The following is a 20446-nucleotide window of genomic DNA, read 5'->3' as shown; positions in this document are numbered from 1 at the left end:
AAGGAGGAAAGCAAAAGCAGAGAGTTCCTGAGTTGTAAGGGACTGTATGCCCAGAGGAGGGCATGCAGCCTGGTTACCTGTGTGGTCCTTGGCTGGCACAAGACGTGCAGGGAGCCAGCGGCTCTGGTCTGCCTTGGGTAAGCAGAGCTAAGTGATGAGTGCAGGCAGGGCAGGGCTGCTATACTGCACAGGCTGGGTGTGTCTGTGTCCAATCCTGGAGAGTAGGCTGAGCCTGCCCTGCCCAGGGCTACAAGCCTGCTGCCTGCCTGGGAGAGCACACACTGAGCCTCTCACTGGGGTGCTGCAGCACCTATGGAGCACAACTATCCACCGTCTCAAGGACTTCTAGTTTTTTTTTTTTTTTTCAAGAGCTTTCTACTCTAGAAAATGTTTTCTAAAACAGTTGTAACAACTTTTAATATATCAGACATGGAAAAAAAAAATATGGCACTAGCTACTTTTGGAAGCAACTTGCCACAACTCCTACATAATCTATTGTATATTAGAGGTTTTTTTTTTTGCATCTATCTAAACCATTTTCAAAGTCGTCTAGGAAACAGGATGTGGCCGTGAAGAGCTGTTAAAAAAAAAAAAGGTGCCAAATAATTTAATAAAAAGCTGCTCCAGTTTGACATTCTGGTGCGTAGAAATGTATGCCAACCCAAAGGTGGTTGCAAGGAAGATCAATGTGCCCAACCGGCGCTTCTGACAAATTTATCGTGCCATGTGTAATCTTTTGGTTTGCAAAGTTTTCCACCTCTTACACGTTTTTGGGCCCGCTCCAAAAAAGGCAGACACTGACAACAATGAATTCAGATGATGCACAAAATACTTAATTCAAGGGGATCTGTCAGTAGAATCAACCCTCCCGAGTCGTCTATATGGACATGTAGGTCACAGGAAGCTGAATAAAACGATACCTTGATATCTGTGATATGATGTTTAATTCCAGAGAAATCCATGGCTTTCTTAATATGCAAACTAGTTGTTATGATCTATGGGCCGGACATAGATCTCCCTGAGAATTTGTCTCCTTATTTTAAATAAAAGGAGGCATTACCAGTGTGAGACATGTAACGACTAAAGGTACCTTCACACTGAGCGACTTTAGAATGAGAACGATAGCGATCCATGACGTTGCAGCGTCCTGGATAACGATATCGTTGTGTTTGACAGGCAGCAGCGATCAGGCCCCTGCTGTGACATCGCTGGTCAGAGCTAGAAGGCCAGAACTTTATTTCGTCGCTGGATCACCCGCTGACATCGCTGAATCCGGCGTGTGTGACGCCGATCCAGCGATGTCTTCACTTGTAACCAGGGTAAACATCGGGTTACTAAGCGCAGGGCCGCGCTTAGTAACCCGATGTTTACCCTGGTTACCTAAAAAAAACAAACACTACATACTTACATTCCGGTGTCTGTCGCGTCCCTCGCAGTCAGCTTCCCGCACTGACTGTGAGCGCCGGCCGTAAAGCACAGCGGCGACGTCACCGCTGTGCTGTGCTTTCCGGCCGGCCGGCGCTCACAGACAGTGCAGGAAGCTGACTGCAAGGGACGCGACAGACACCGGAATGTAAGTATGTAGTGTTTTTTTTTTTTAGGTAACCAGGGTAAACATCGGGTTACTAAGCGCGGCCCTGCGCTTAGTAACCCGATGTTTACCCTGGTTACCTGGGGACCTCGGCATCGTTGGTCGCTGGAGAGCTGTCTGTGTGACAGCTCTCCAGCGACCACACAGCGACGCTGCAGCGATCGGCATCGTTGTCTTTATCGCTGCAGCGTCGCTTAATGTGACGGTACCTTTACCGTATGCTCTCCTGATCTACATGTCTCACACTGGAAACGCCCTCCCTTTCATTTAAAATAATCTCTGGAGCAGATTTTCAGGGAGATCTATGTCCGGCCCAGAGATCTTAACAGCTCATTTACATATTAAGAAAAAGTTGCATTTCTCTGGACTAAGACATCGGATTGCCGATATGAAGGTATCATTTTATTCAGCTTCCTATGACCTACATGTCCATATAGACAACTTAAGAGGGTTGGTCCTACTGACAGATTCCCATGAAAGCCAATGACTGTCGGTGCATAATCCTGAAGTTTTAGGTCTTCAGATGGAGGCTCCAACATAGCACTGACATGTGGCTAAAATGTGATATGAACCCGGCCGTGGCTATTTTGCTGACAACTTACTCTTCCGATTCCGCAATACTCATGAACGTTTGGCTCGGCCGAGCTTTCATGCGTTTTGAGTAGGAAAAAGTTGCAGGAGAACGAAAGCATCCGGTATCTGAATTCACACTGCCTGATGCTTTTTTGCCCCTATCATTATCTGTCATGGGGAGCCATTCACATTAGGAATTTGGCCACCTTTATTGTGTATTGTAGCCTTTAAAGGGGTTGTCCATGCTTGGGGCTCAAGTCTGCAGTCACCCTGTGTGACTGCAGACTTGTGAATCCCCATAGTGCACACAGTGCGCACTGTCAGGATTATGTGATGCCGACACTGAGAATGGGGTCACATGATTCTGATTTGACGTATCTGGCTTTATTTAATTCACTTGTCGTGCAAGTCTAGTCGGTATGTGACCGCATGTCTGTAAATCGTATTTTTGCAATCACACGCCCGGCAGCTCTCTACGCTGCCACCAAATAATCCTGACAGCAAACTGCGCGTCGAGGATTCGCAAGCCTTCAGTCACAGAGAATAACTCCAGACTTGGAGCCCAAGCATGGACAACCCCTTTAATGCTTGTTCAGATGAACTTATTTTCAGTCTTTATGCTGTAAAAACGGACAGCACAGGGATAAATGCAAGTGAATGGGCTAACATGCTCTAACACAGACAGATGGCGCATGCGTAAAAATCATACACTATTCTAATCTATTTTTTAGATCATACGCTCATAAAACTCAATGAGTGCATATCACAAACGGATGTCATACTACAGGCACTATCCACATGGCAGCTGTTTTTTATGGATCTACTGCAATAATTACATAGCAATCTGTATTCGGCCTTCTTCACAACTGTGGATCAGTTTTCGAGGAGACAGAATTTTCTGGGACATTCAAAAACCACAAGTTTTTCCAGTGGAAACTGTCTCAGGAAACGCTATGTGTGCAATATGTCTTTTTCAGGCCGATTCGGCTGGGAATACTCCTGAAAAAGCACAGGAAAAGCGCCCCATAAAATGAACATAATGCACAGCAATGTCAAAATGATATTGCTGTGCGCGTTTCATCTCCGGTCACTCACCGCTTTTACCTGTTTCAAGGTTCGGAAACATGCTGGTGTTTTCATATGGATTGGACTGTTTGAGGCAATCAGAGCATTCACAGCACCGTGTACCTATAATGAAAAGACGGCAGGGCATTGCCAATGGGTACACTAATGTCCTCTGTGTCCTGCTGTTATCCCTGACTATGCACACTTTTATATACTGCTCAAAAAAATAAAGAGAACACTTAAACAGCAGAATATAACTCCAAGTAAATCAAACTGCTATGAAATCAAGCTGTCCACTTAGGAAGCAACACTGATTGACAATCAATTTCACATGCTGTTGTGCAAATGGAATAGACAACAGATGGAAATTATTGGCAATTATCAAGACCCCCTTAATAGAGGAGTGGTTCTGCAGGTGGGGACCACAGACCGCATCTCAGTACCAATGCTTTCTGGCTGATGTTTTGGTCACTTTTGAATGTTGGTTGTGCTTTCACACTCGTGGTAGCATGAGACGGACTCTACAACCCACACAAGTGGCTCAGGTAGTGCAGCTCATCCAGGATGGCACATCAATGCGAGCTGTGGCAAGAAGGCTTGTTGTGTCTGTCAGCGAAGTGTCCAGAGGCTGGAGGTGCTACCAGGAGACAGGCCAGTACACCAGGAGACATGGAGGGGGCCATAGGAGGGCAACAACCCAGCAGCAGGACCGCTACCTCAGCCTTTGTGCAAGGAGGAATTTCCCCAGTCTATTTTCCTAATTTTAGCTTCATTGCTAAAAAATTCCAAATCATGGGATCCGTTGGGTTTCTATCATGGAGTCTGTCATTTTATCAGGAAAATAAAACAGGTTCATGTAGCAGTTCCTTTCTTAATGGGGTCATCTCTATAATTATTTATGGTGGGCAGAAGATAAGTTTCACTAAATGGGGGTACCACAAAACGCCAACGAGAGTAATCAGGGTTTTTATTTTTACTTACATAAGATTTGCACTTTACTGAAAAATTAGCATACTAGGTGACTTTGACCCACAGCCCAATCTGCATCTACTTAAAGCCTGACCTGGCCAAATAAAAGGATCCTGTGGGTGGCACATTGGATACCATTGCTACTTTTATAATGGAGGAGGAAAACATAAAGGGATGTTAATAGTTGTGAAACCAGCTCTGCAATGTCTGTACAAGGGGCACGAAATTAGATCACACATACTTTAATGCAGAGGCAAACTGTTATTTAGGTATTAGAGTAGTGTCCATGGCATTTAACAATGCACTGAGCCATTCTGACATGGATTTACATGGTAAGTACACCAGTATCATCAAGACTACAAGATCTATTTAATCAAAACAGATCCAGGCAGAGACTAGATGGGGCATTGTGCTGGGTGTCAGGGTTGGGGATGGGTGAAGGACAAGACACTCTGTCTTGCTTATTGTATCTTGATACAGGGCTAAAGATAAAATTGAGACTTTAAAGGGGTATTCCCAATCTGCAAGATAATGTAATAATATTAGCAAATACCTCTAATTAGGAATGTAGTATAGTTCTTCTGATTAGCTTTGTCGCTTACCCCATGTGCAGGGCATTGCAGTAGCTAAGGTATGCATGGTTATGAACTCTCATATAGTGACAGTTAGTTAGGTGTTAGTGGTCGTAACCGTGGGGTAAGCGACATAGCTAATCAGAAGAAATGCAGTCATAGCCAAAAGTGTTGGCACCCTTGAAATTATTCCAATTACACATATTTTGTTACACACACGTTTATTTCCTTTATGTGTATTTGATCAACATAAAAAAGCAAAGAAAAAAAGCGAATTGGACAGAATTTCACACAAAACCCCCAAAATGGGCCGGACAAAACTGTTGGCACCCTCAACTTAATATTTGGCTGCACACCCTTTGGCATAAATAACTGCAATCAATCGTTTCCTATAACAATCTTCTTACACCTCTCACCTGGAATTTTGGAGCACTATTCTTTGTAAACTGCTCCAGGTCTCTCATATTTGAAGGCGCCTTCTCACAACAGCAATTCTATCATTGCTCCACAGGTGTCCAATGGGATTTATATGTAAACTCATTGCTGCCACTTCAGAACGCTCCAGCGCTTTATTTCCATTCATTTCTGGTGCTTCTTGAAGTCTGTTTGGGGTCATTGTCCTGCTGGAAGACCCATGACCTAGGACGCCAACTCTGCTTTCTTACACTAGCCACTACATTGTGACCAAAAATCCTTTCATAATCTTCAGATTTCTTGATGCCTTGCACGCAGTCAAGGCACCCAGTGCCAGAGGCAGCAAAACAACCCCAAAAGATCTTTTAACCTCCACCATATTTGATTGTAGGTGCTGTGTTCTTTTCTTTCGGTAACAGGAGAATGATGTGCTTTACCAAAAAGCTCTATCTTTGTCTTAGCCTGCAGGACAGCTTGAGTTTCTTTGGAACTTGATTGGGACTGTTTATCCACCATCCGGACTATCCTGCGTTGCAACCTTTCATCAATTTTTGTCTGCCGCCCACGTCCAGGGAGATTAGCTACAGTGCCATGGGTTGTAAACTTCTTGATTATGTTGCTCACCGTGGACAAAGAAACATCAAGATCTCTGGAGATGGACTTGTAACCTTGAGATTATTGATATTTTTCAGAAATTTTGGTTTTCAAGCCCTCAGGCAGTTCTCTTCTCCTCTTCACACTCATTCAGCTCTGATCTAATACTATAGCATTTAAAAAATGCCTGTTACCAAGCTTGATGCCACCATGATTTAATGCATTCATTAAACTAACAACTGTGAATTAATTTTGACAATATCTCTGCAGACTAATATTTAGGTTTTTTTTGTGGGGAAAAGACAAGAATTCAAGAGGGTGATTCTTATCCTGGAATGACAGCTATTTCTGTATACACACTGATTCAAAGAAGGTTATCAATCACTGAGTAGGACCGCCCACTTGACTCCTAAGTATACAAAAAGCACTAGTTTATATGACTAACATACAGTTTATGCTGAATCTTTTTGCAGAAAATTATATACGGTATATTTCGGCTCAGCTCCTCATGCTCCATTACATCATGGCCACTGATCGGAGTGCATGTTTAACATGACAGGTCCCCTTTAAGATGAGCATACTTTCAGTGGCCACTTTCTCAATGGCTAATATAGAGCCTTCTTCTAATACAGAGTTGCTACACCACTACTTGTTTGTGCTGTTTTACAAGCTACCTTTTCAGAAACTTGGCTATCATCCCAGAATGGGATATTTGACGGAACATATACAGTTACAATTGTACGTTTTGATGGTTTTTTCTGACTGTTGTCCTCTGGGCATTCTAAACGTTTGCTTCATACCTTTCTTGCACATTGCTATCTTCTTAGTCTTAGCAAAATTCAATGGGGGAGGGGATTTAACAGATAAAACAACAAAGCCAAAGCATCAACTACTAGAAATCTCTACATAAATGTGCAGAGGACACAAAAACGCACAGAGAGGTCAAAAATACTCTGTTGTTAAAAAAAAAGTTACAGCAAATAAGCAAGTGCTAGTCAAAAAATGAAAAAAAATACAGGGTATTTAGTTAATACGTTTTTTTGCAAAAAAATGTATGTTAAGCTGCTCCACCAATCGCCAAGGTATACCCATAATAGAGCAGTCCTATCTAATGTACATAATCCCTATCTGGTGTATTTAAAAACCTGATCATCTGTATAGTACCTGTATATGCAGGGTTCAGAGAGGGAATATCCATGTGGACATGCAGGATGGAACAGCTACAATGCAAATGACCCACAGAGGAGTAGTGGACTCCCCAGTCTTGTTGAAACAAGAGAACAATTATAGAACAAAAAACACTACTGTTCTGGTATAACAGTAGAACCCATAGATCCAGAAGAAGACAACCTCTTTCGAAGTTGTTTTGGAGCTATGAAGATGTTTCACAGATTATCTATTAGACCAACCTTTTTTTTTTACCTTGAGAGCCACATTCTGCTCTAGGAGATGGTCTCAAGCCACATCCAGTTTCCACCTCCAACCAAACCCACCAACAGTGGTGACACTAAGAACCCACCATGACCGATGTAATGATGTAAGCTTCCCCGCAGAAAGCAAACTGAGACCTTGGCCCTACTCATATGTAGACAGTACACTTACATCCAAGTGCTCCCATTTTACCCCGATTGTGCACACTTACCACACTACTGCTGTCTAGCCTCAAGTACCTGGTCTTACTATTGGAATCATCATATCTCCAGCTTACAATAGTTATTTATTTTCCCTATGTCACCTGCCAGTATATGCAGATCCGCCCTTCTGTACAGGGCTGCTTACAAACCATCACCATCTGGAGACCTCCTCTTCATAACTAGTTCTATTGCAGCACAGACAAATGGTTTTGGTGCAGCAGGGCAATCCAGTTGGAACAACAGAGGTAGATGTGGCCGTAGTAGTGTACCTGGAACCATGGGAGCCAATGAGGCAGAGCTGAGATTTTGAAGAGAAGGAATATAAACCAGCTCACCCGTGATGCATAAGCTGAGTTTCGGGAGCACGGACCCACTGTGTCCAGGTGTGTAGAATCCAAAAGAAGAAAATGTCTAGCTTCACCGAATCAGTGAAAAAAAGTTTTCTTTATTCACAAACTTAAACATGGAGGATACAAACTTCAGCACAAACCATATGGGTAAGAACCTCAACGTGTTTCTGGAGACTAAGCTCCCTTAATCATGGTCATGGTCATGATTAAGGGAGCTTAGTCTCCAGAAACGCGTTGAGATTCTTACCCATATGGTTTGTGCTGAAGTTTGTATCCTCCATGTTTAAGTTTGTGAATAAAGAAAACTTTTTTTCACGGATTCGGTGAAGCTGGACATTTTCTTCTTTTGGAGAGCTGAGATTTGACCACTTTATCCAGTCATTGACTGCAGCAGTGACCTCCGTGGTGTGGACACCAGTGCTACAATAAGTGATTGCCAGCTGCTTCATCTCTGGAGCTAGCTGAACAGAGACCATCAGGGGACCTTAGAAGTGTCATCATAGTAGGGGCAGGAGTTAGGTAAGGTGGTGTGGACACCAATTACCTGAATACTCAGGTGGCATTATGCTGCCTGAGCCTGGCCCAAGAAAGTGAGGTCACAAAAGCGACAACCTGATGTGAAGAGGGACTTGGGAGGCAGCAGGAGGTGAGATGAGATACTTATAGAGGTGAATACAGACCTACCTATGGAGAATATAAAGAGCATGACACCTTTGTATACCTCTATATCCTTGCATAAAATGGAAGACATATAGATATACCAAAGAGCTCGCCTTCACCTTTATGGAAGCCCTAGGATGACTCTCTAAGGATTCATTCTGTGGAAATAACTCTAGATCCTAAAATTATGTTTTAACCCGGGTGCTTCATAAGATGCCAGTTGACATAATAATGTATGAAAGAAGACACTACATACTTGTTTCATACTCATTTCAGTCTTTATTAAGTAAGCTGCTGCTTGGTTATAGGAGTTCTGGTTTGCAATGTTTGCCTTTTGGAATGCCATGGTAGAAAAGTCCTGTGTAAACATACGTGATAACAATATCATTTCTGAACAGCGTGAATGGGTATATCCCACAATGAAATGGGTGTTCCTTCTACAAACTATATTTGGACAGATCAGGACATTATATTTGCAAATGTCTGGACTGAACTGGTCAGGCCACTGAGAAGTTATGTGTCATCACTAATAAGGGTTCTCCGCATTATATTCTTGTGCAAGGCCATCCCTTTTAATGGTCAATGAATTGATTATTTTCACGTTAAAGGGGATGTCCAATCCTGTGAATTTTTTAACAAATGACATAAGAATTACTTTACAGATCCCTTACCGCTCCTGTGACACCACCTTTTTTGTCCCATAATGTTCTCTGTTCACCAGGCTCCAAAGATAACACGACTGGCAATCGATGTATCAACACCACTGAGGTCACTGCAGCGGCCAATGATTGGATATGGTGGTCACATTATAACTCTGCTGGTTCCTGTTTTGCTCTTCCAGTTACTTTTGCTTAGGTTCTGCTACATCTGCCTCCGTTGTTCCAACAGGATTGCTCTGCTGCACCAATGCCACCTTTCCGTGCTGATTAAGAAATGGTCATCCGTTCCTTTTATTGCTGAGTGTGTTGATTATTGTCATGTTAAAGGGGCTGTCCAACCCTGTGATTTTTAAAAAATGGAGATACAATCACCTTACCTATCCCTTACGGCTCCAGTGACAACACCTCTTTTGGGCCCTAATGTTCTCTGTTCACTTGGCTCCAAAGATAGCACGGCTGAAAATCGATGTATCAACACCACTGAGGTCACCGCTGCAGCCAATGATTGGATATAGTGGTCACATTTCAACTCTGCTGATTCTAGTTCGGCTCTTCTAGTTGCCATTGCTTCAGTTCTGCCACATCTGCCTCCATTGTTCCAACAGGATTGCTCTGATTCTAGTTCGGCTCCTCTAGTTGCCATTGCTTCAGTTCTGCCACATCTGCCTCCATTGTTCCAACAGGATTGCTCTGATTCTAGTTCGGCTCCTCTAGTTGCCATTGCTTCAGTTCTTCCACATCTGCCTCCATTGTTCCAACAGGATTGCTCTGATTCTAGTTCGGCTCCTCTAGTTGCCATTGCTTCAGTTCTGCAACATCTGCCTCCATTGTTCCAACAGGATTGCTCTGATTCTAGTTTGGCTCCTCTAATTGCCATTGCTTCAGTTCTGCCACATCTGCCTCCATTCTTCCAACAGGATTGCTCTGATTCTAGTTTGGCTCCTCTAATTGCCATTGCTTCAGTTCTGCCACATCTGCCTCCATTGTTCCAACAGGATTGCTCTGATTCTAGTTCGGCTCCTCTAATTGCCATTGCTTCAGTTCTGCGACATCTGCCTCCATTGTTCCAGCAGGATTGCTCTGCTGCACCAACGCCACATTTCCGCATCAAATAAGAGCTGCTCATCCGTTCCGAAGGCTTCGAGGATCGAAACGCCATCATTAAAGCCCGGTGAACAGAGATTGTCAGGGACCAAGAAAACATTTGCAACGGAGCAGCAAACAATTGGTAAGGTGAGTAAGATTTATTTTGTTATTTAACACCATTAAAAGCAGTTTATAAAAAATGTTTTTTGTTTTTTTTCATCTTACGCATGAATTGATGAAAATGTGTCATAGATATGATCATACTAGTACATTCAGCAGGACGACGCATGACATTAGTCGCTCCTCACACAGAAGGATCCTCCTTTTATATCTGGATGGGTTCACACTGGAAAGTAAAGTCCCCTTGTCAAAAAAAAAAATACAAAAATATCACACAGCAGCTGCTCCAAACACCAAACTAGATCAGAAAGCCAAAAGATACAGTAATCTGGCTGCCGCGACACCTTGTAGAACACTGTCTCGGAGAGGAACGTATCATTTGATAAACATTACTTAAGGGACTGGGTGGGTTCTGGATCCATAGATTTCCATGTGGGTTTGGCTTAGCCTTTTGGAAGGGGTTAGGCACTTTTTTTTTAATTTTTGCACAAGATACTAATAAAACAAATCTGTTTTTGGTATTTCCATGATCTGTGAAATTGCCTCCTCCTGACTTGCTCCACCTCTACTCACAAGGCTCTCTCCACTCTCTGTCCCGCAACAATCGGTCTATTATTTCACTGTCCATGCTGCAGGAAAAAAATCAGGGGGAAAGTACAAATACAAATGCTGTTTAATGTGTCCTTAGAACAGCATGTGCTGTGCCAGGAATGTATGTAAGCAGCGCTGCAGCATTCATGGATTCCATCTCCGTGACAGCAGGGCACAGAGAACGAAACTGCTGCAGAAAGTTGGGAGAGCCTCTCCGTGCCCCCATACACACGAGACTAAAGTCGGCCAAACCCTTTGATATCTGCGGGATCAGTCTAACATATACAACCCCTGGAAAAAATTATGGAATCACCGGCCTTGGAGGATGTTCATTCAGTTGTTTAATTTTGTAGAAAAAAGCAGATCACAGACATGGCACAAAACGAAAGTCATTTCAAATGGCAACTTTCTGGCTTTAAGAAACACTAAAAGAAATCAAGAACAAAAAATGTGGTAGCCAGTAATGGTTACTTTTTTAAACAAGCATAGGGAAAAAAATTATGGAATTACTTAATTCTGAGGAAAAAATTATGGAATCATGAAAAAAACAAACAAACAAAAAAAACACTCCAACACATCACTAGTATTTTGTTGCACCACCTCTGGCTTTTATAACAGCTTGCAGTCTCTGAGGCCTGGACTTAATGAATGTCACACAGGACTCTTCATCAATCTTTCTCGGATTGCTGTTGCCAGATCAGCTTTGCAGGTTGGAGCCTTGTCAGGGACCATTTTCTTCAACTTCCACCAAAGATTTTCAGTTGGATTGAGATCCGGACTATTTGCAGGCCATGACATTGACCTTATGTGTCTTTTTTTCAGGGAATGTTTTCACAGTTTTTGCTCTATGGCAGGATGCATTATCATCTTGAAAAATGATTTCATCATCCCCAAACATCCTTTCAAGTGATGGGATAAGAAAAGTGTCCAAAATATCAACATAAACTTGTGCATTTGTTGAAGATGTAATGACAGCCATCTCCCCAGTGCCTTTACCTGACATGCAGCCTCATATCATCAATGACTGAGGAAATTTGCATGTTCTCTTCAGGCAGTCATCTTTATAAATCTCATTGGAACGGTACCAAACAAAAGTTCCAGCATCATCACCTTGTCCAATGCAGATTCGCGATTTATCACTGATTATGACTTTCATCCAGTCATCCACGGTCCACGATTGCTTTTCCTTAGCCCATTGTAACCTTGTTTTTCTGTTTAGGTGTTAATGATGGCTTTCGTTTAGCTTTTCTGTACGTAAATCCTATTTCCTTTATGCGGTTTCTTACAGTTCGGTCACAGACGTTGACTCCAGTTTCCACCCATTCGTTCCTCATTTGTTTTGTTGTGCATTTCCTGTTTTGGAGACACATTGCTTTAAGTTTCTGGTCTTGACGCTTTGGTGTCTTCCTTGGTCTACCAGTATGTTTGCCTTTAACAACCTTCCCATATTGTGTGTATTTGGTCCAGATTTTACACACAGCTGACTGTGAACAACCAACATCTTTTGCAACATTGTGTGATGATTTACCCTCTTTTAAGAGTTTGATAATCCTCTCCTTTGTTTCAATTGACATCTCTCATGTTGGAGCCATGATTCATGTCAGTCCACTTGGTGCAGCAGCTCTCCAAGGTGTGATCACTCCTTTTCAGATGCAGACTAACGAGCAGATCTAATTTGATGCAGGGGTTATTTTTGGGTATGAAAATTTACAGGGTGATTCCATAATTTTTTCCTCAGAATTGAGTGATTCCATAATTTTTCCCCTATGCTTGGTTAAAAAAAGTAACCATTACTGACTACCACATTTTTTATTCTTGATTTCTTTTAGTGTTTCTTAAAGCCAGAAAGTTGCCATTTGAAAAGACTTTAGTTTTGTGCCATGTCTGTGATCTGCTTTTTGTCTACAAAATTAAACAACTGAATGAACATCCTCCAAGGCCGGTGATTCCACGATAATTTTTGCCAGGGGTTGTATATGCAGCCTGGCCCTTGGGAGCGAGCGATATCTGGCCATTGGAGTCCTAATGTCTGATTATTTTGTTTGGTGCGGAGATAAGCCTGGAGCCGGCTGATTCTATGTACTGGGGAGTCGCTTGTGATAGTGTAGCCAATATGTTAATTTTGTTGTCAGCTATCTATAGTGCATGGGAGCCTCAAAGGTTGGTCCAGCCTTAAGGTACCGTCACACATAACGATATTGTTAACGATATCGTTGCGTTTTGTGACGTAGCAACGATATCGTTAACGAAATCGTTAAGCGTGACAGCGACCAAAGATCAGGCCCCTGCTGGGAGATCGTTGGTCGCGGGAATGATCAGGACCTTTTTTTGGTCGCTGGTCACCCGCTGTCATCGCTGACAGAATGCTGCCAGTGCTGTCTACAGTATAAAAGTTTCCAGTACATACCAACATCTTGGTTGGTAAAATACGGTCACTTGCCATAAATATGTCATTCCTGATTCCGGCATTGTTTTTCTTTTGTTCCTGCTCCTCTTTGTTGCTGAGATATGGCCTTTTCTTCTTTTTAAGTACGGTAAATCTACTCTTATTTGCCAAGTGGGCGTGCTCCACAGGAAAACGCTCAGAGAAGCGTTGATGATTACGCCCACTTAGCTGAAAAGAATAGATTTATATGCAGGGAAGCGGAGGCCATATCTCAGGACAGGAGAGGCGCAGAAACGAAAGGAAAACTACGCCGGATTCAGGAGAACAGCGGCATTTACACCGGGTAAAGAAATGGCATATTTATGGCAAGTGACAGATCCTCTTTAAATGTCATTATTTACCCAATGAAGTTATTGGCGAGTATGTATTGGGGGTAGAATCGGGCAGATTGATGTGGGACTCCAGTCAGTAGTCTGTAGCCGCAGGGCTGGCGGCTCGTGAATCTTTTACCTTCTGGTAGCCCCGGAGCAACTTTTGATTGACATCATTAGGGCATCACGCCATAATGGAAATGCTGCGCCAACCAGGCTAATCAAAAGCCGCAAAAAAACAAAGAAAAACAGGATTCATAAAAAATAACCTTTATTAATATATACTACTAAAAAACTCTAATCATTAAAACACAATAGCAGAAATGTGCCTATATGATCCTAGAACGACACTACGCTTTGTCCTACCTGGCAGCGGGGGTTGGCACCCTAAATTACGCTTGGCGCCCCCACTCCACGACGGCTCGCCCTCAGAATCCCTAGAGATCCCTACGATACAGGAAACCTGGAGCGACCTAATATATGCCTAACGGACAAACCCTACCTGACAGTGGAGGTTGGCACCCTACTTTGAAACGGTTGGCGCCCCCACTCAGCGTCGACTTACCCTAGGATCCCTCAAAAATCCCTACAATGAAGATAAAGATCAGAAAAAATGTCCCAATACATAATAAATAAAGGGTACAGAAGCAATAGTCACAGCAGCATGGTAATTCAATGATTAGCACAGTAAGATCAAAGATACTCATCTGTGAGCTGCGGCACGAGATCCCGAAATCCGGGTAACGCCGTAGGAGATGATGATAAGGAGATGAAAAAAGCAGCACTCGATCAAAATCTTATCCCCAAAACAATGCCCGACGCGTTTCCCCCCCCATTGTTGCAAGGGGGTTCATCAGGGGTCAGCAGCACGTGTAATCCAAGCTGTGATAAGGCTCACCCAAAGCCCATTTAAAAAACCCGGCTTCCCGGAAATGAAAGCAGCGTGTCAGACGCGCCTACTAGCCGTAGTCACATAGCGATGACGTGACAGTCGCTAGAGACTTGGAACGCAATAATGCACTCCATACCAGAAGAATGAATCGCGCATGCGTCAAGGCGCGGTCACATAGAAATGACGTAGCGGTCGCTGGAACAATGGAGCGCACAGATGCGTTCCACACCAGAAAGATAAGACACGCATGCGCCAAAGTGGAAATCATGTGACACGCGCTAGCAGACTAAGGTCTTATCCCAATAGCATAATGGTGGTTAGGGAGGAAAAAAGAGAGGACGCACGGACATAATAACAAGATGCCAAGACATAGGTCCCTCGGTCATGACATAATAGTCACTTAAAAAGTGGAGCGCTAGTGCGCTACAAAATCCTCAACATGGAATAGACCATACGTACACAGTAACGCACATAATAAATAGAAACCCAAGTCACATGTAATTTTATGGCTAGAATGATGTATAAATTAAGGCTAAAGGAGAACAAGGTACAGACATAGATGATACAAAAAAGTACCATAACAGCAAAAAACTAACACAAAAAAGATGACATGAGACAGAACATAAAAAAATGAAAAGAGAAAAAAATAAATAATAAGATATAACACATCATAAATAATGATGAATAATAAATTAATGTATAAATATACCCGGCATACATATAAGTTTTCATCATCTTTTCTTATTTTGATGATGTGAGATTTATTTACTGCATCCTGATATACCCTTTATCAGCTGGGCATATCCGATTTTGTAGATTGAAGCCCAATCTGTGATATACTGATCTCTCTATTACATCACATTATCTTGTTGGGTTATTTTCCTTATGTTTTTGTTTCACATTTTTTATTTTTTATTTTTCTTCGTGGTTATCAGGGTGTATTGGGACATTTTTTCTGATCTTTATCTTCATTGTAGGGATTTTTGAGGGATCCTAGGGTAAGTCGACGCTGAGTGGGGGCGCCAACCGTTTCAAAGTAGGGTGCCAACCTCCACTGTCAGGTAGGGTTTGTCCGTTAGGCATATATTAGGTCGCTCCAGGTTTCCTGTATCGTAGGGATCTCTAGGGATTCTGAGGGCGAGCCGTCGTGGAGTGGGGGCGCCAAGCGTAATTTAGGGTGCCAACCCCCGCTGCCAGGTAGGACAAAGCGTAGTGTCGTTCTAGGATCATATAGGCACATTTCTGCTATTGTGTTTTAATGATTAGAGTTTTTTAGTAGTATATATTAATAAAGGTTATTTTTTATGAATCCTGTTTTTCTTTGGTTTTTTGAGCTTTAAAGGGTTCTAGAGTATATATTTTTGGTGGTTTTTTAATCAAAAGCCGCGCCGGGGTAGAGATCACAAGCCAGCGACTATTGACCTGGAGTCCCGCGAATCGATCCGCCCAATTCTAATCGGGGGTCTCAGTACTATGGACAGCCTTGGCAGCGCTATACTGCTCTGTATTTTTGTGTGTGGCCCCTGGGGTCAGGAAAAAAAGGTGTGAAACCATAGAACGGAATTGTTTCTTGGTTAATAATGTTAATATTCATTTTCACTAGACCTGTCACTATTCTCCCATTTTCGGACGCTGGGGAATAAAATAGGTCATGGAGCTGTATAGTCTAGATTAGCAATATGTCTGTATGTAAAGGGTTTAAGGGAATCCCCGAATGTTTGTAGACACCTGGGTAGTCATGTCATTACACTTCAGGATTGTAAAACCTCTTCTACGTGCACAAAAGCGGCATTGTCAGATCCCGAGCAGTGAGCTCATATTTGCTCTCTCTGCGCAATGACAATTACAGGTCTGTAAAGCCCCCCGGGCTCCTCACACACAGATTCACAAGTCAATCCTGCCCCCAACTGAAGCTGCTCCTTGTGCGGCAAGGAATTATGGGAGAATAAAGAATTAAAAAAAATATATATATAGTATGAGGAGAGCGACACCCAGTCCGACCGTTTTTAATTTTAATATTCAAAGTGTGGAATAACAAAGGCAGAACGTGTAGAAGCGCGGGCCGACGAGCCACGTGTCCGCTGATTCCGAATCCAACGCACGCCCAGCTTCTGATGTTCACTCGTAGAATTGTGAAATGCCGGATAGAAATGGCTTCTGTGATTCTTTACCTTATACTCAGTTTTGGGGTCTAAAGTTTATTTCAGGTGTAAGTAACAGAGGAATCCCATCAGATATACTGCCCCTAAACTGCTACGACAATGCTAAAAACACCTGTAGTAACTTTGTAATACAAGGGAAAAAATCGAGTTATAGAGTGGCTTGTGCTACCTGTAAAGAGTCAAGTGGGCGGTCCTTGTCTCTGTAGTCCAGGCACCACATAGCAGCTTCAGTGGCATTTATTCATACACCTCTTCTTCACCGCCCGCTTGACTTCATACAATTTTATAACTTTATCCCTGCCTTTGTAATGTATGACCCATTTCAGAGAAGGATATTTTTAAAGTGTTATTACTATTGTTTTTTATTTATTTTACTCACTTATATAGCGCCATTAATTCCACAGCGCTTTACACACATTATCATCGCTGTCCCCATTGGTGCTCCCTGTAAATTCCCTATCAGTATGTCTTTGGAATGTGGGAGGAAACTGGAGAACCCGGAGGAAATCCACAGAAACACGGGAAGAACATACAAACTCCTTGCAGATGTTGTCCTTTGGGGGATTTTAACCCAGGACCCAGAGGCGTAGCTAGAGCTTTTTCCGCCCGGGGCTGTTCCCGAGTTTGGCGCTTCCCCCCCCCCCCCCCCTCCCCCGGCTCAATACACACAAAGGTTACCAAAAATGGTTTTCCTGTTTTGTAGAACTTAAACTGGGCCTAATGGTGTCACCCCCACATGCCAAACCTGTGACTTAATACCACCACACCATGACCAGACCACATAGTGACCGAATAATACTACATACAAGGGACAAATACCACAACACCATTTCCAGACCACATATTACCACCACATAGTGACTGAATACTACAATACTGATCAGTAATAAAAAAAACAAAACACAATACTATCACCATAAGTGCCAGTATTCACAGGAGATCTGTAATTAGTATGCAGTGTCTGTGTAGAGGTAATACAGAGATCACTGGTGGTATTATACACAGGAACTCTGTATATAATGTATAGATAATACAGTGATCACTGGTGACATTGTACACAGGACCTCTGTATATAGCATACAGTGTATAGTGTCAGTGTATAGGTAACACTGACTCACCAGTGACGTCTCTAGGTGAAGTCTTTCATCTATCATCCAGCACAGACCGCCATCATTCCTTCCAGCCAGGACTCGTTTCTGCATGAAATAACACAGTTATCTCGAGCTCCGCTTGTAGAACACATTACTTAATTTTTCACAACTTCTACATTACATCACATGAAGAAAAAAAGGTGATATAGTGTCACTCTGCACAGTAACAGGACCGACCCCCATTTAAAACAGTATACTCGAAAAATAAAATAAATACATCACTGCAGTAATAATATCCCTTAATTATCCCCTATGGTAATAATATTCCCCATCCTGGCCCCGTTTACCTCATTCCTGGCTCCAGCCATATGTTCTCGCATCCTGCCCTCATGAGTATCCATTCTACCCCATATGATCTCCCCATCCTGCCTCACCAGCCTCCATCGTATCCGTCCTGCCCCATGATCCAATCCTGCCCCGTGTCTCCAATCATGCCCCATATCTACATTCTGCCCATGCCTCAAGTCCTGCCCCCAGTGTGTCCAGCAATCTGCCCCAGTGTGTCCAGCATATTACCCCCAGTGTGTCCAGAAATCTGCCCCAGTATGTCCAGCACTGCCCCCAGTGTGTCCAGCAATCTGCCCCAGTGTCCAGCATTGCCCCAGTGTGTCCAGCATATTACCCCCAGTGTGTCCAGCATATTACCCCCAGTGTCCAGAATTGCCCCAGTGTGTCCAGCATATTACCCCCAGTGTGTCCAGCATATTACCCCAGTGTCCAGCATTGCCCCAGTGTGTCCAGAAATCTGCCCCAGGGTCTCCAGCATTGCCCCAGTATGTCCAGAAATCTGCCCCAGTGTGTCCAGAAGTCTGCCCCAGGGTCTCCAGCATTGCCTCAATGTGTCCAGAAATCTGCCCCAGGGTCTCCAATATTGCCCCAGTGTGTCCAGCAATCTGCCCCATGGTCTCCTGTATTGCCCCAGTGTGTCCAGCATTCTGCCCCATGGTCTCCAGTATTGCCCCAGTGTGTCCAGCATTCTGCCCCATGGTCTTCAGTATTGCCCCAGTGTGTCCAGCAATCTGCCCCATGGCCTCCAGTATTGCCCCAGTGTGTCCAGCAATCTGCCCCATGGTCTCCAGTATTGCCCCAGTGTGTCCAGCAATCTGCCCCATGGTCTCCAGTATCGCCCCGGTGTGTCCAGCATTCTGCCTCATGGTCTCCAGTATTGCCCCAGTGTGTCCAGCATTCTGCCCCATGGTCTCCAGTATTGCCCCAGTATGTCCAGAAATCTGCCCCAGTGTGTCCAGAAGTCTGCCCCAGGGTCTCCAGCATTGCCTCAATGTGTCCAGAAATCTGCCCCAGAGTCTCCTGTATTGCCCCAGTGTGTCCAGCATTCTGCCCCATGGTCTCCAATATTGCCCCAGTGTGTCCAGCATTCTGCCCCATGGTCTTCAGTATTGCCCCAGTGTGTCCAGCAATCTGCCCCATGGCCTCCAGTATTGCCCCAGTGTGTCCAGCAATCTGCCCCATGGTCTCCAGTATCGCCCCGGTGTGTCCAGCATTCTGCCCCATGGTCTCCAGTATTGCCCCAGTGTGTCCAGCATTCTGCCCCATGGTCTTCAGTATTGCCCCAGTGTGTCCAGCAATCTGCCCCATGGTCTCCAGTATTGCCCCGGTGTGTCCAGCAATCTGCCCCATGGTCTCCAGTATTGCCCCGGTGTGTCCAGCAATCTGCCCCATGGTCTCCAGTATTGCCCCGGTGTGTCCAGCAATCTGCCCCATGGTCTCCAGTATTGCCCCGGTGTGTCCAGCAATCTGCCCCATGGTCTCCAGTATTGCCCCAGTGTGTCCAGCATTGCCCCCGTGTGTCCAGCATTGCCCCCAGAGTCAGACATAAAGAAAAAAAAAAAAAAAGTAAAATCCTCACCTCTCCCGTTCCTAGCGCAGGTCCGGTGCAGTCAGCGTTTCTCCGGCTCTGCGACGCTCAGGACAGAGAGGCTGAGCGGCGCGCACAGTGATGACGTCATCGCGCCCTCTGCTCTGAGACGTCGCAGAGTCAGAGGACGCTGTAGCTGCCGCAGGAACCAGGAGAGGTCAGTATTAGAGCGGGGGGCGGGGGCCCGGGGGTGGAGGGAGCCTGGTCGAGGAGGCGGACGGCGCCGCCCGAAGATTTAAAGGGGCGTCTTTTTTTTTTTTTCTTTCTCCTCCTGCAACGCCGGCCGCCCCCCGCATTGTGCCGCCCGGGGCGGACCGCCCCCCCCCCGCACCCCCCTTCCTACGCCACTGCATACATGTACCCACATACACAGGACCCCAGAGCTGCGGAGCAGCAGTGCTGCTAACCACTGAGCCACCGTGCACATTATGACTCTGTTTTAGTAATGGTACATTTGATAACAGGTTCCCTTTAATATTATAAGGCCCAGTGGTTAGCACTGTTGCCTTGCAGTGTTGGGGTCCTAGGTTCAAGGACAATATCTGCAAGGAGTTTGTATGGTCTCCCCGTGTTTTCGTGAGTTTTCTTCTATTCCCATGACATACAGATAGGGAATTTAGATTGTGAACCCTAACGAGGACAATGGGGATAACGTCTGTAAAGCGCTGCAGATGTTACACACCTGTCTCGATTACACCAGGCTCCACTTCCTTCCCCTGGGTCCGATGCC

General features: G+C 44.3%; 1 protein-coding gene across 1 annotated transcript in view; it reads right to left on the bottom strand.

Annotated features, from left to right (window-relative positions):
- The window catches only part of AHNAK (AHNAK nucleoprotein), a 64989-nt gene extending 64823 nt beyond the window's left edge, over positions 1 to 166 (bottom strand). The window contains exon 1 of the mRNA XM_069738876.1: positions 78 to 166. The gene's annotated coding sequence lies outside the window, so the exon portion shown is untranslated. The remainder of the gene's footprint in view (positions 1 to 77) is intronic.
- Between the last annotated feature and the right edge of the window lie 20280 nt (positions 167 to 20446).

This window comes from Ranitomeya imitator, chromosome 9, assembly GCF_032444005.1.
Source record: "Ranitomeya imitator isolate aRanImi1 chromosome 9, aRanImi1.pri, whole genome shotgun sequence".
NCBI lineage: Eukaryota > Metazoa > Chordata > Amphibia > Anura > Dendrobatidae > Ranitomeya > Ranitomeya imitator.
Note: the sequence above shows the minus strand (reverse complement) of the source record. Positions and strands in the feature narration are given on the sequence as shown.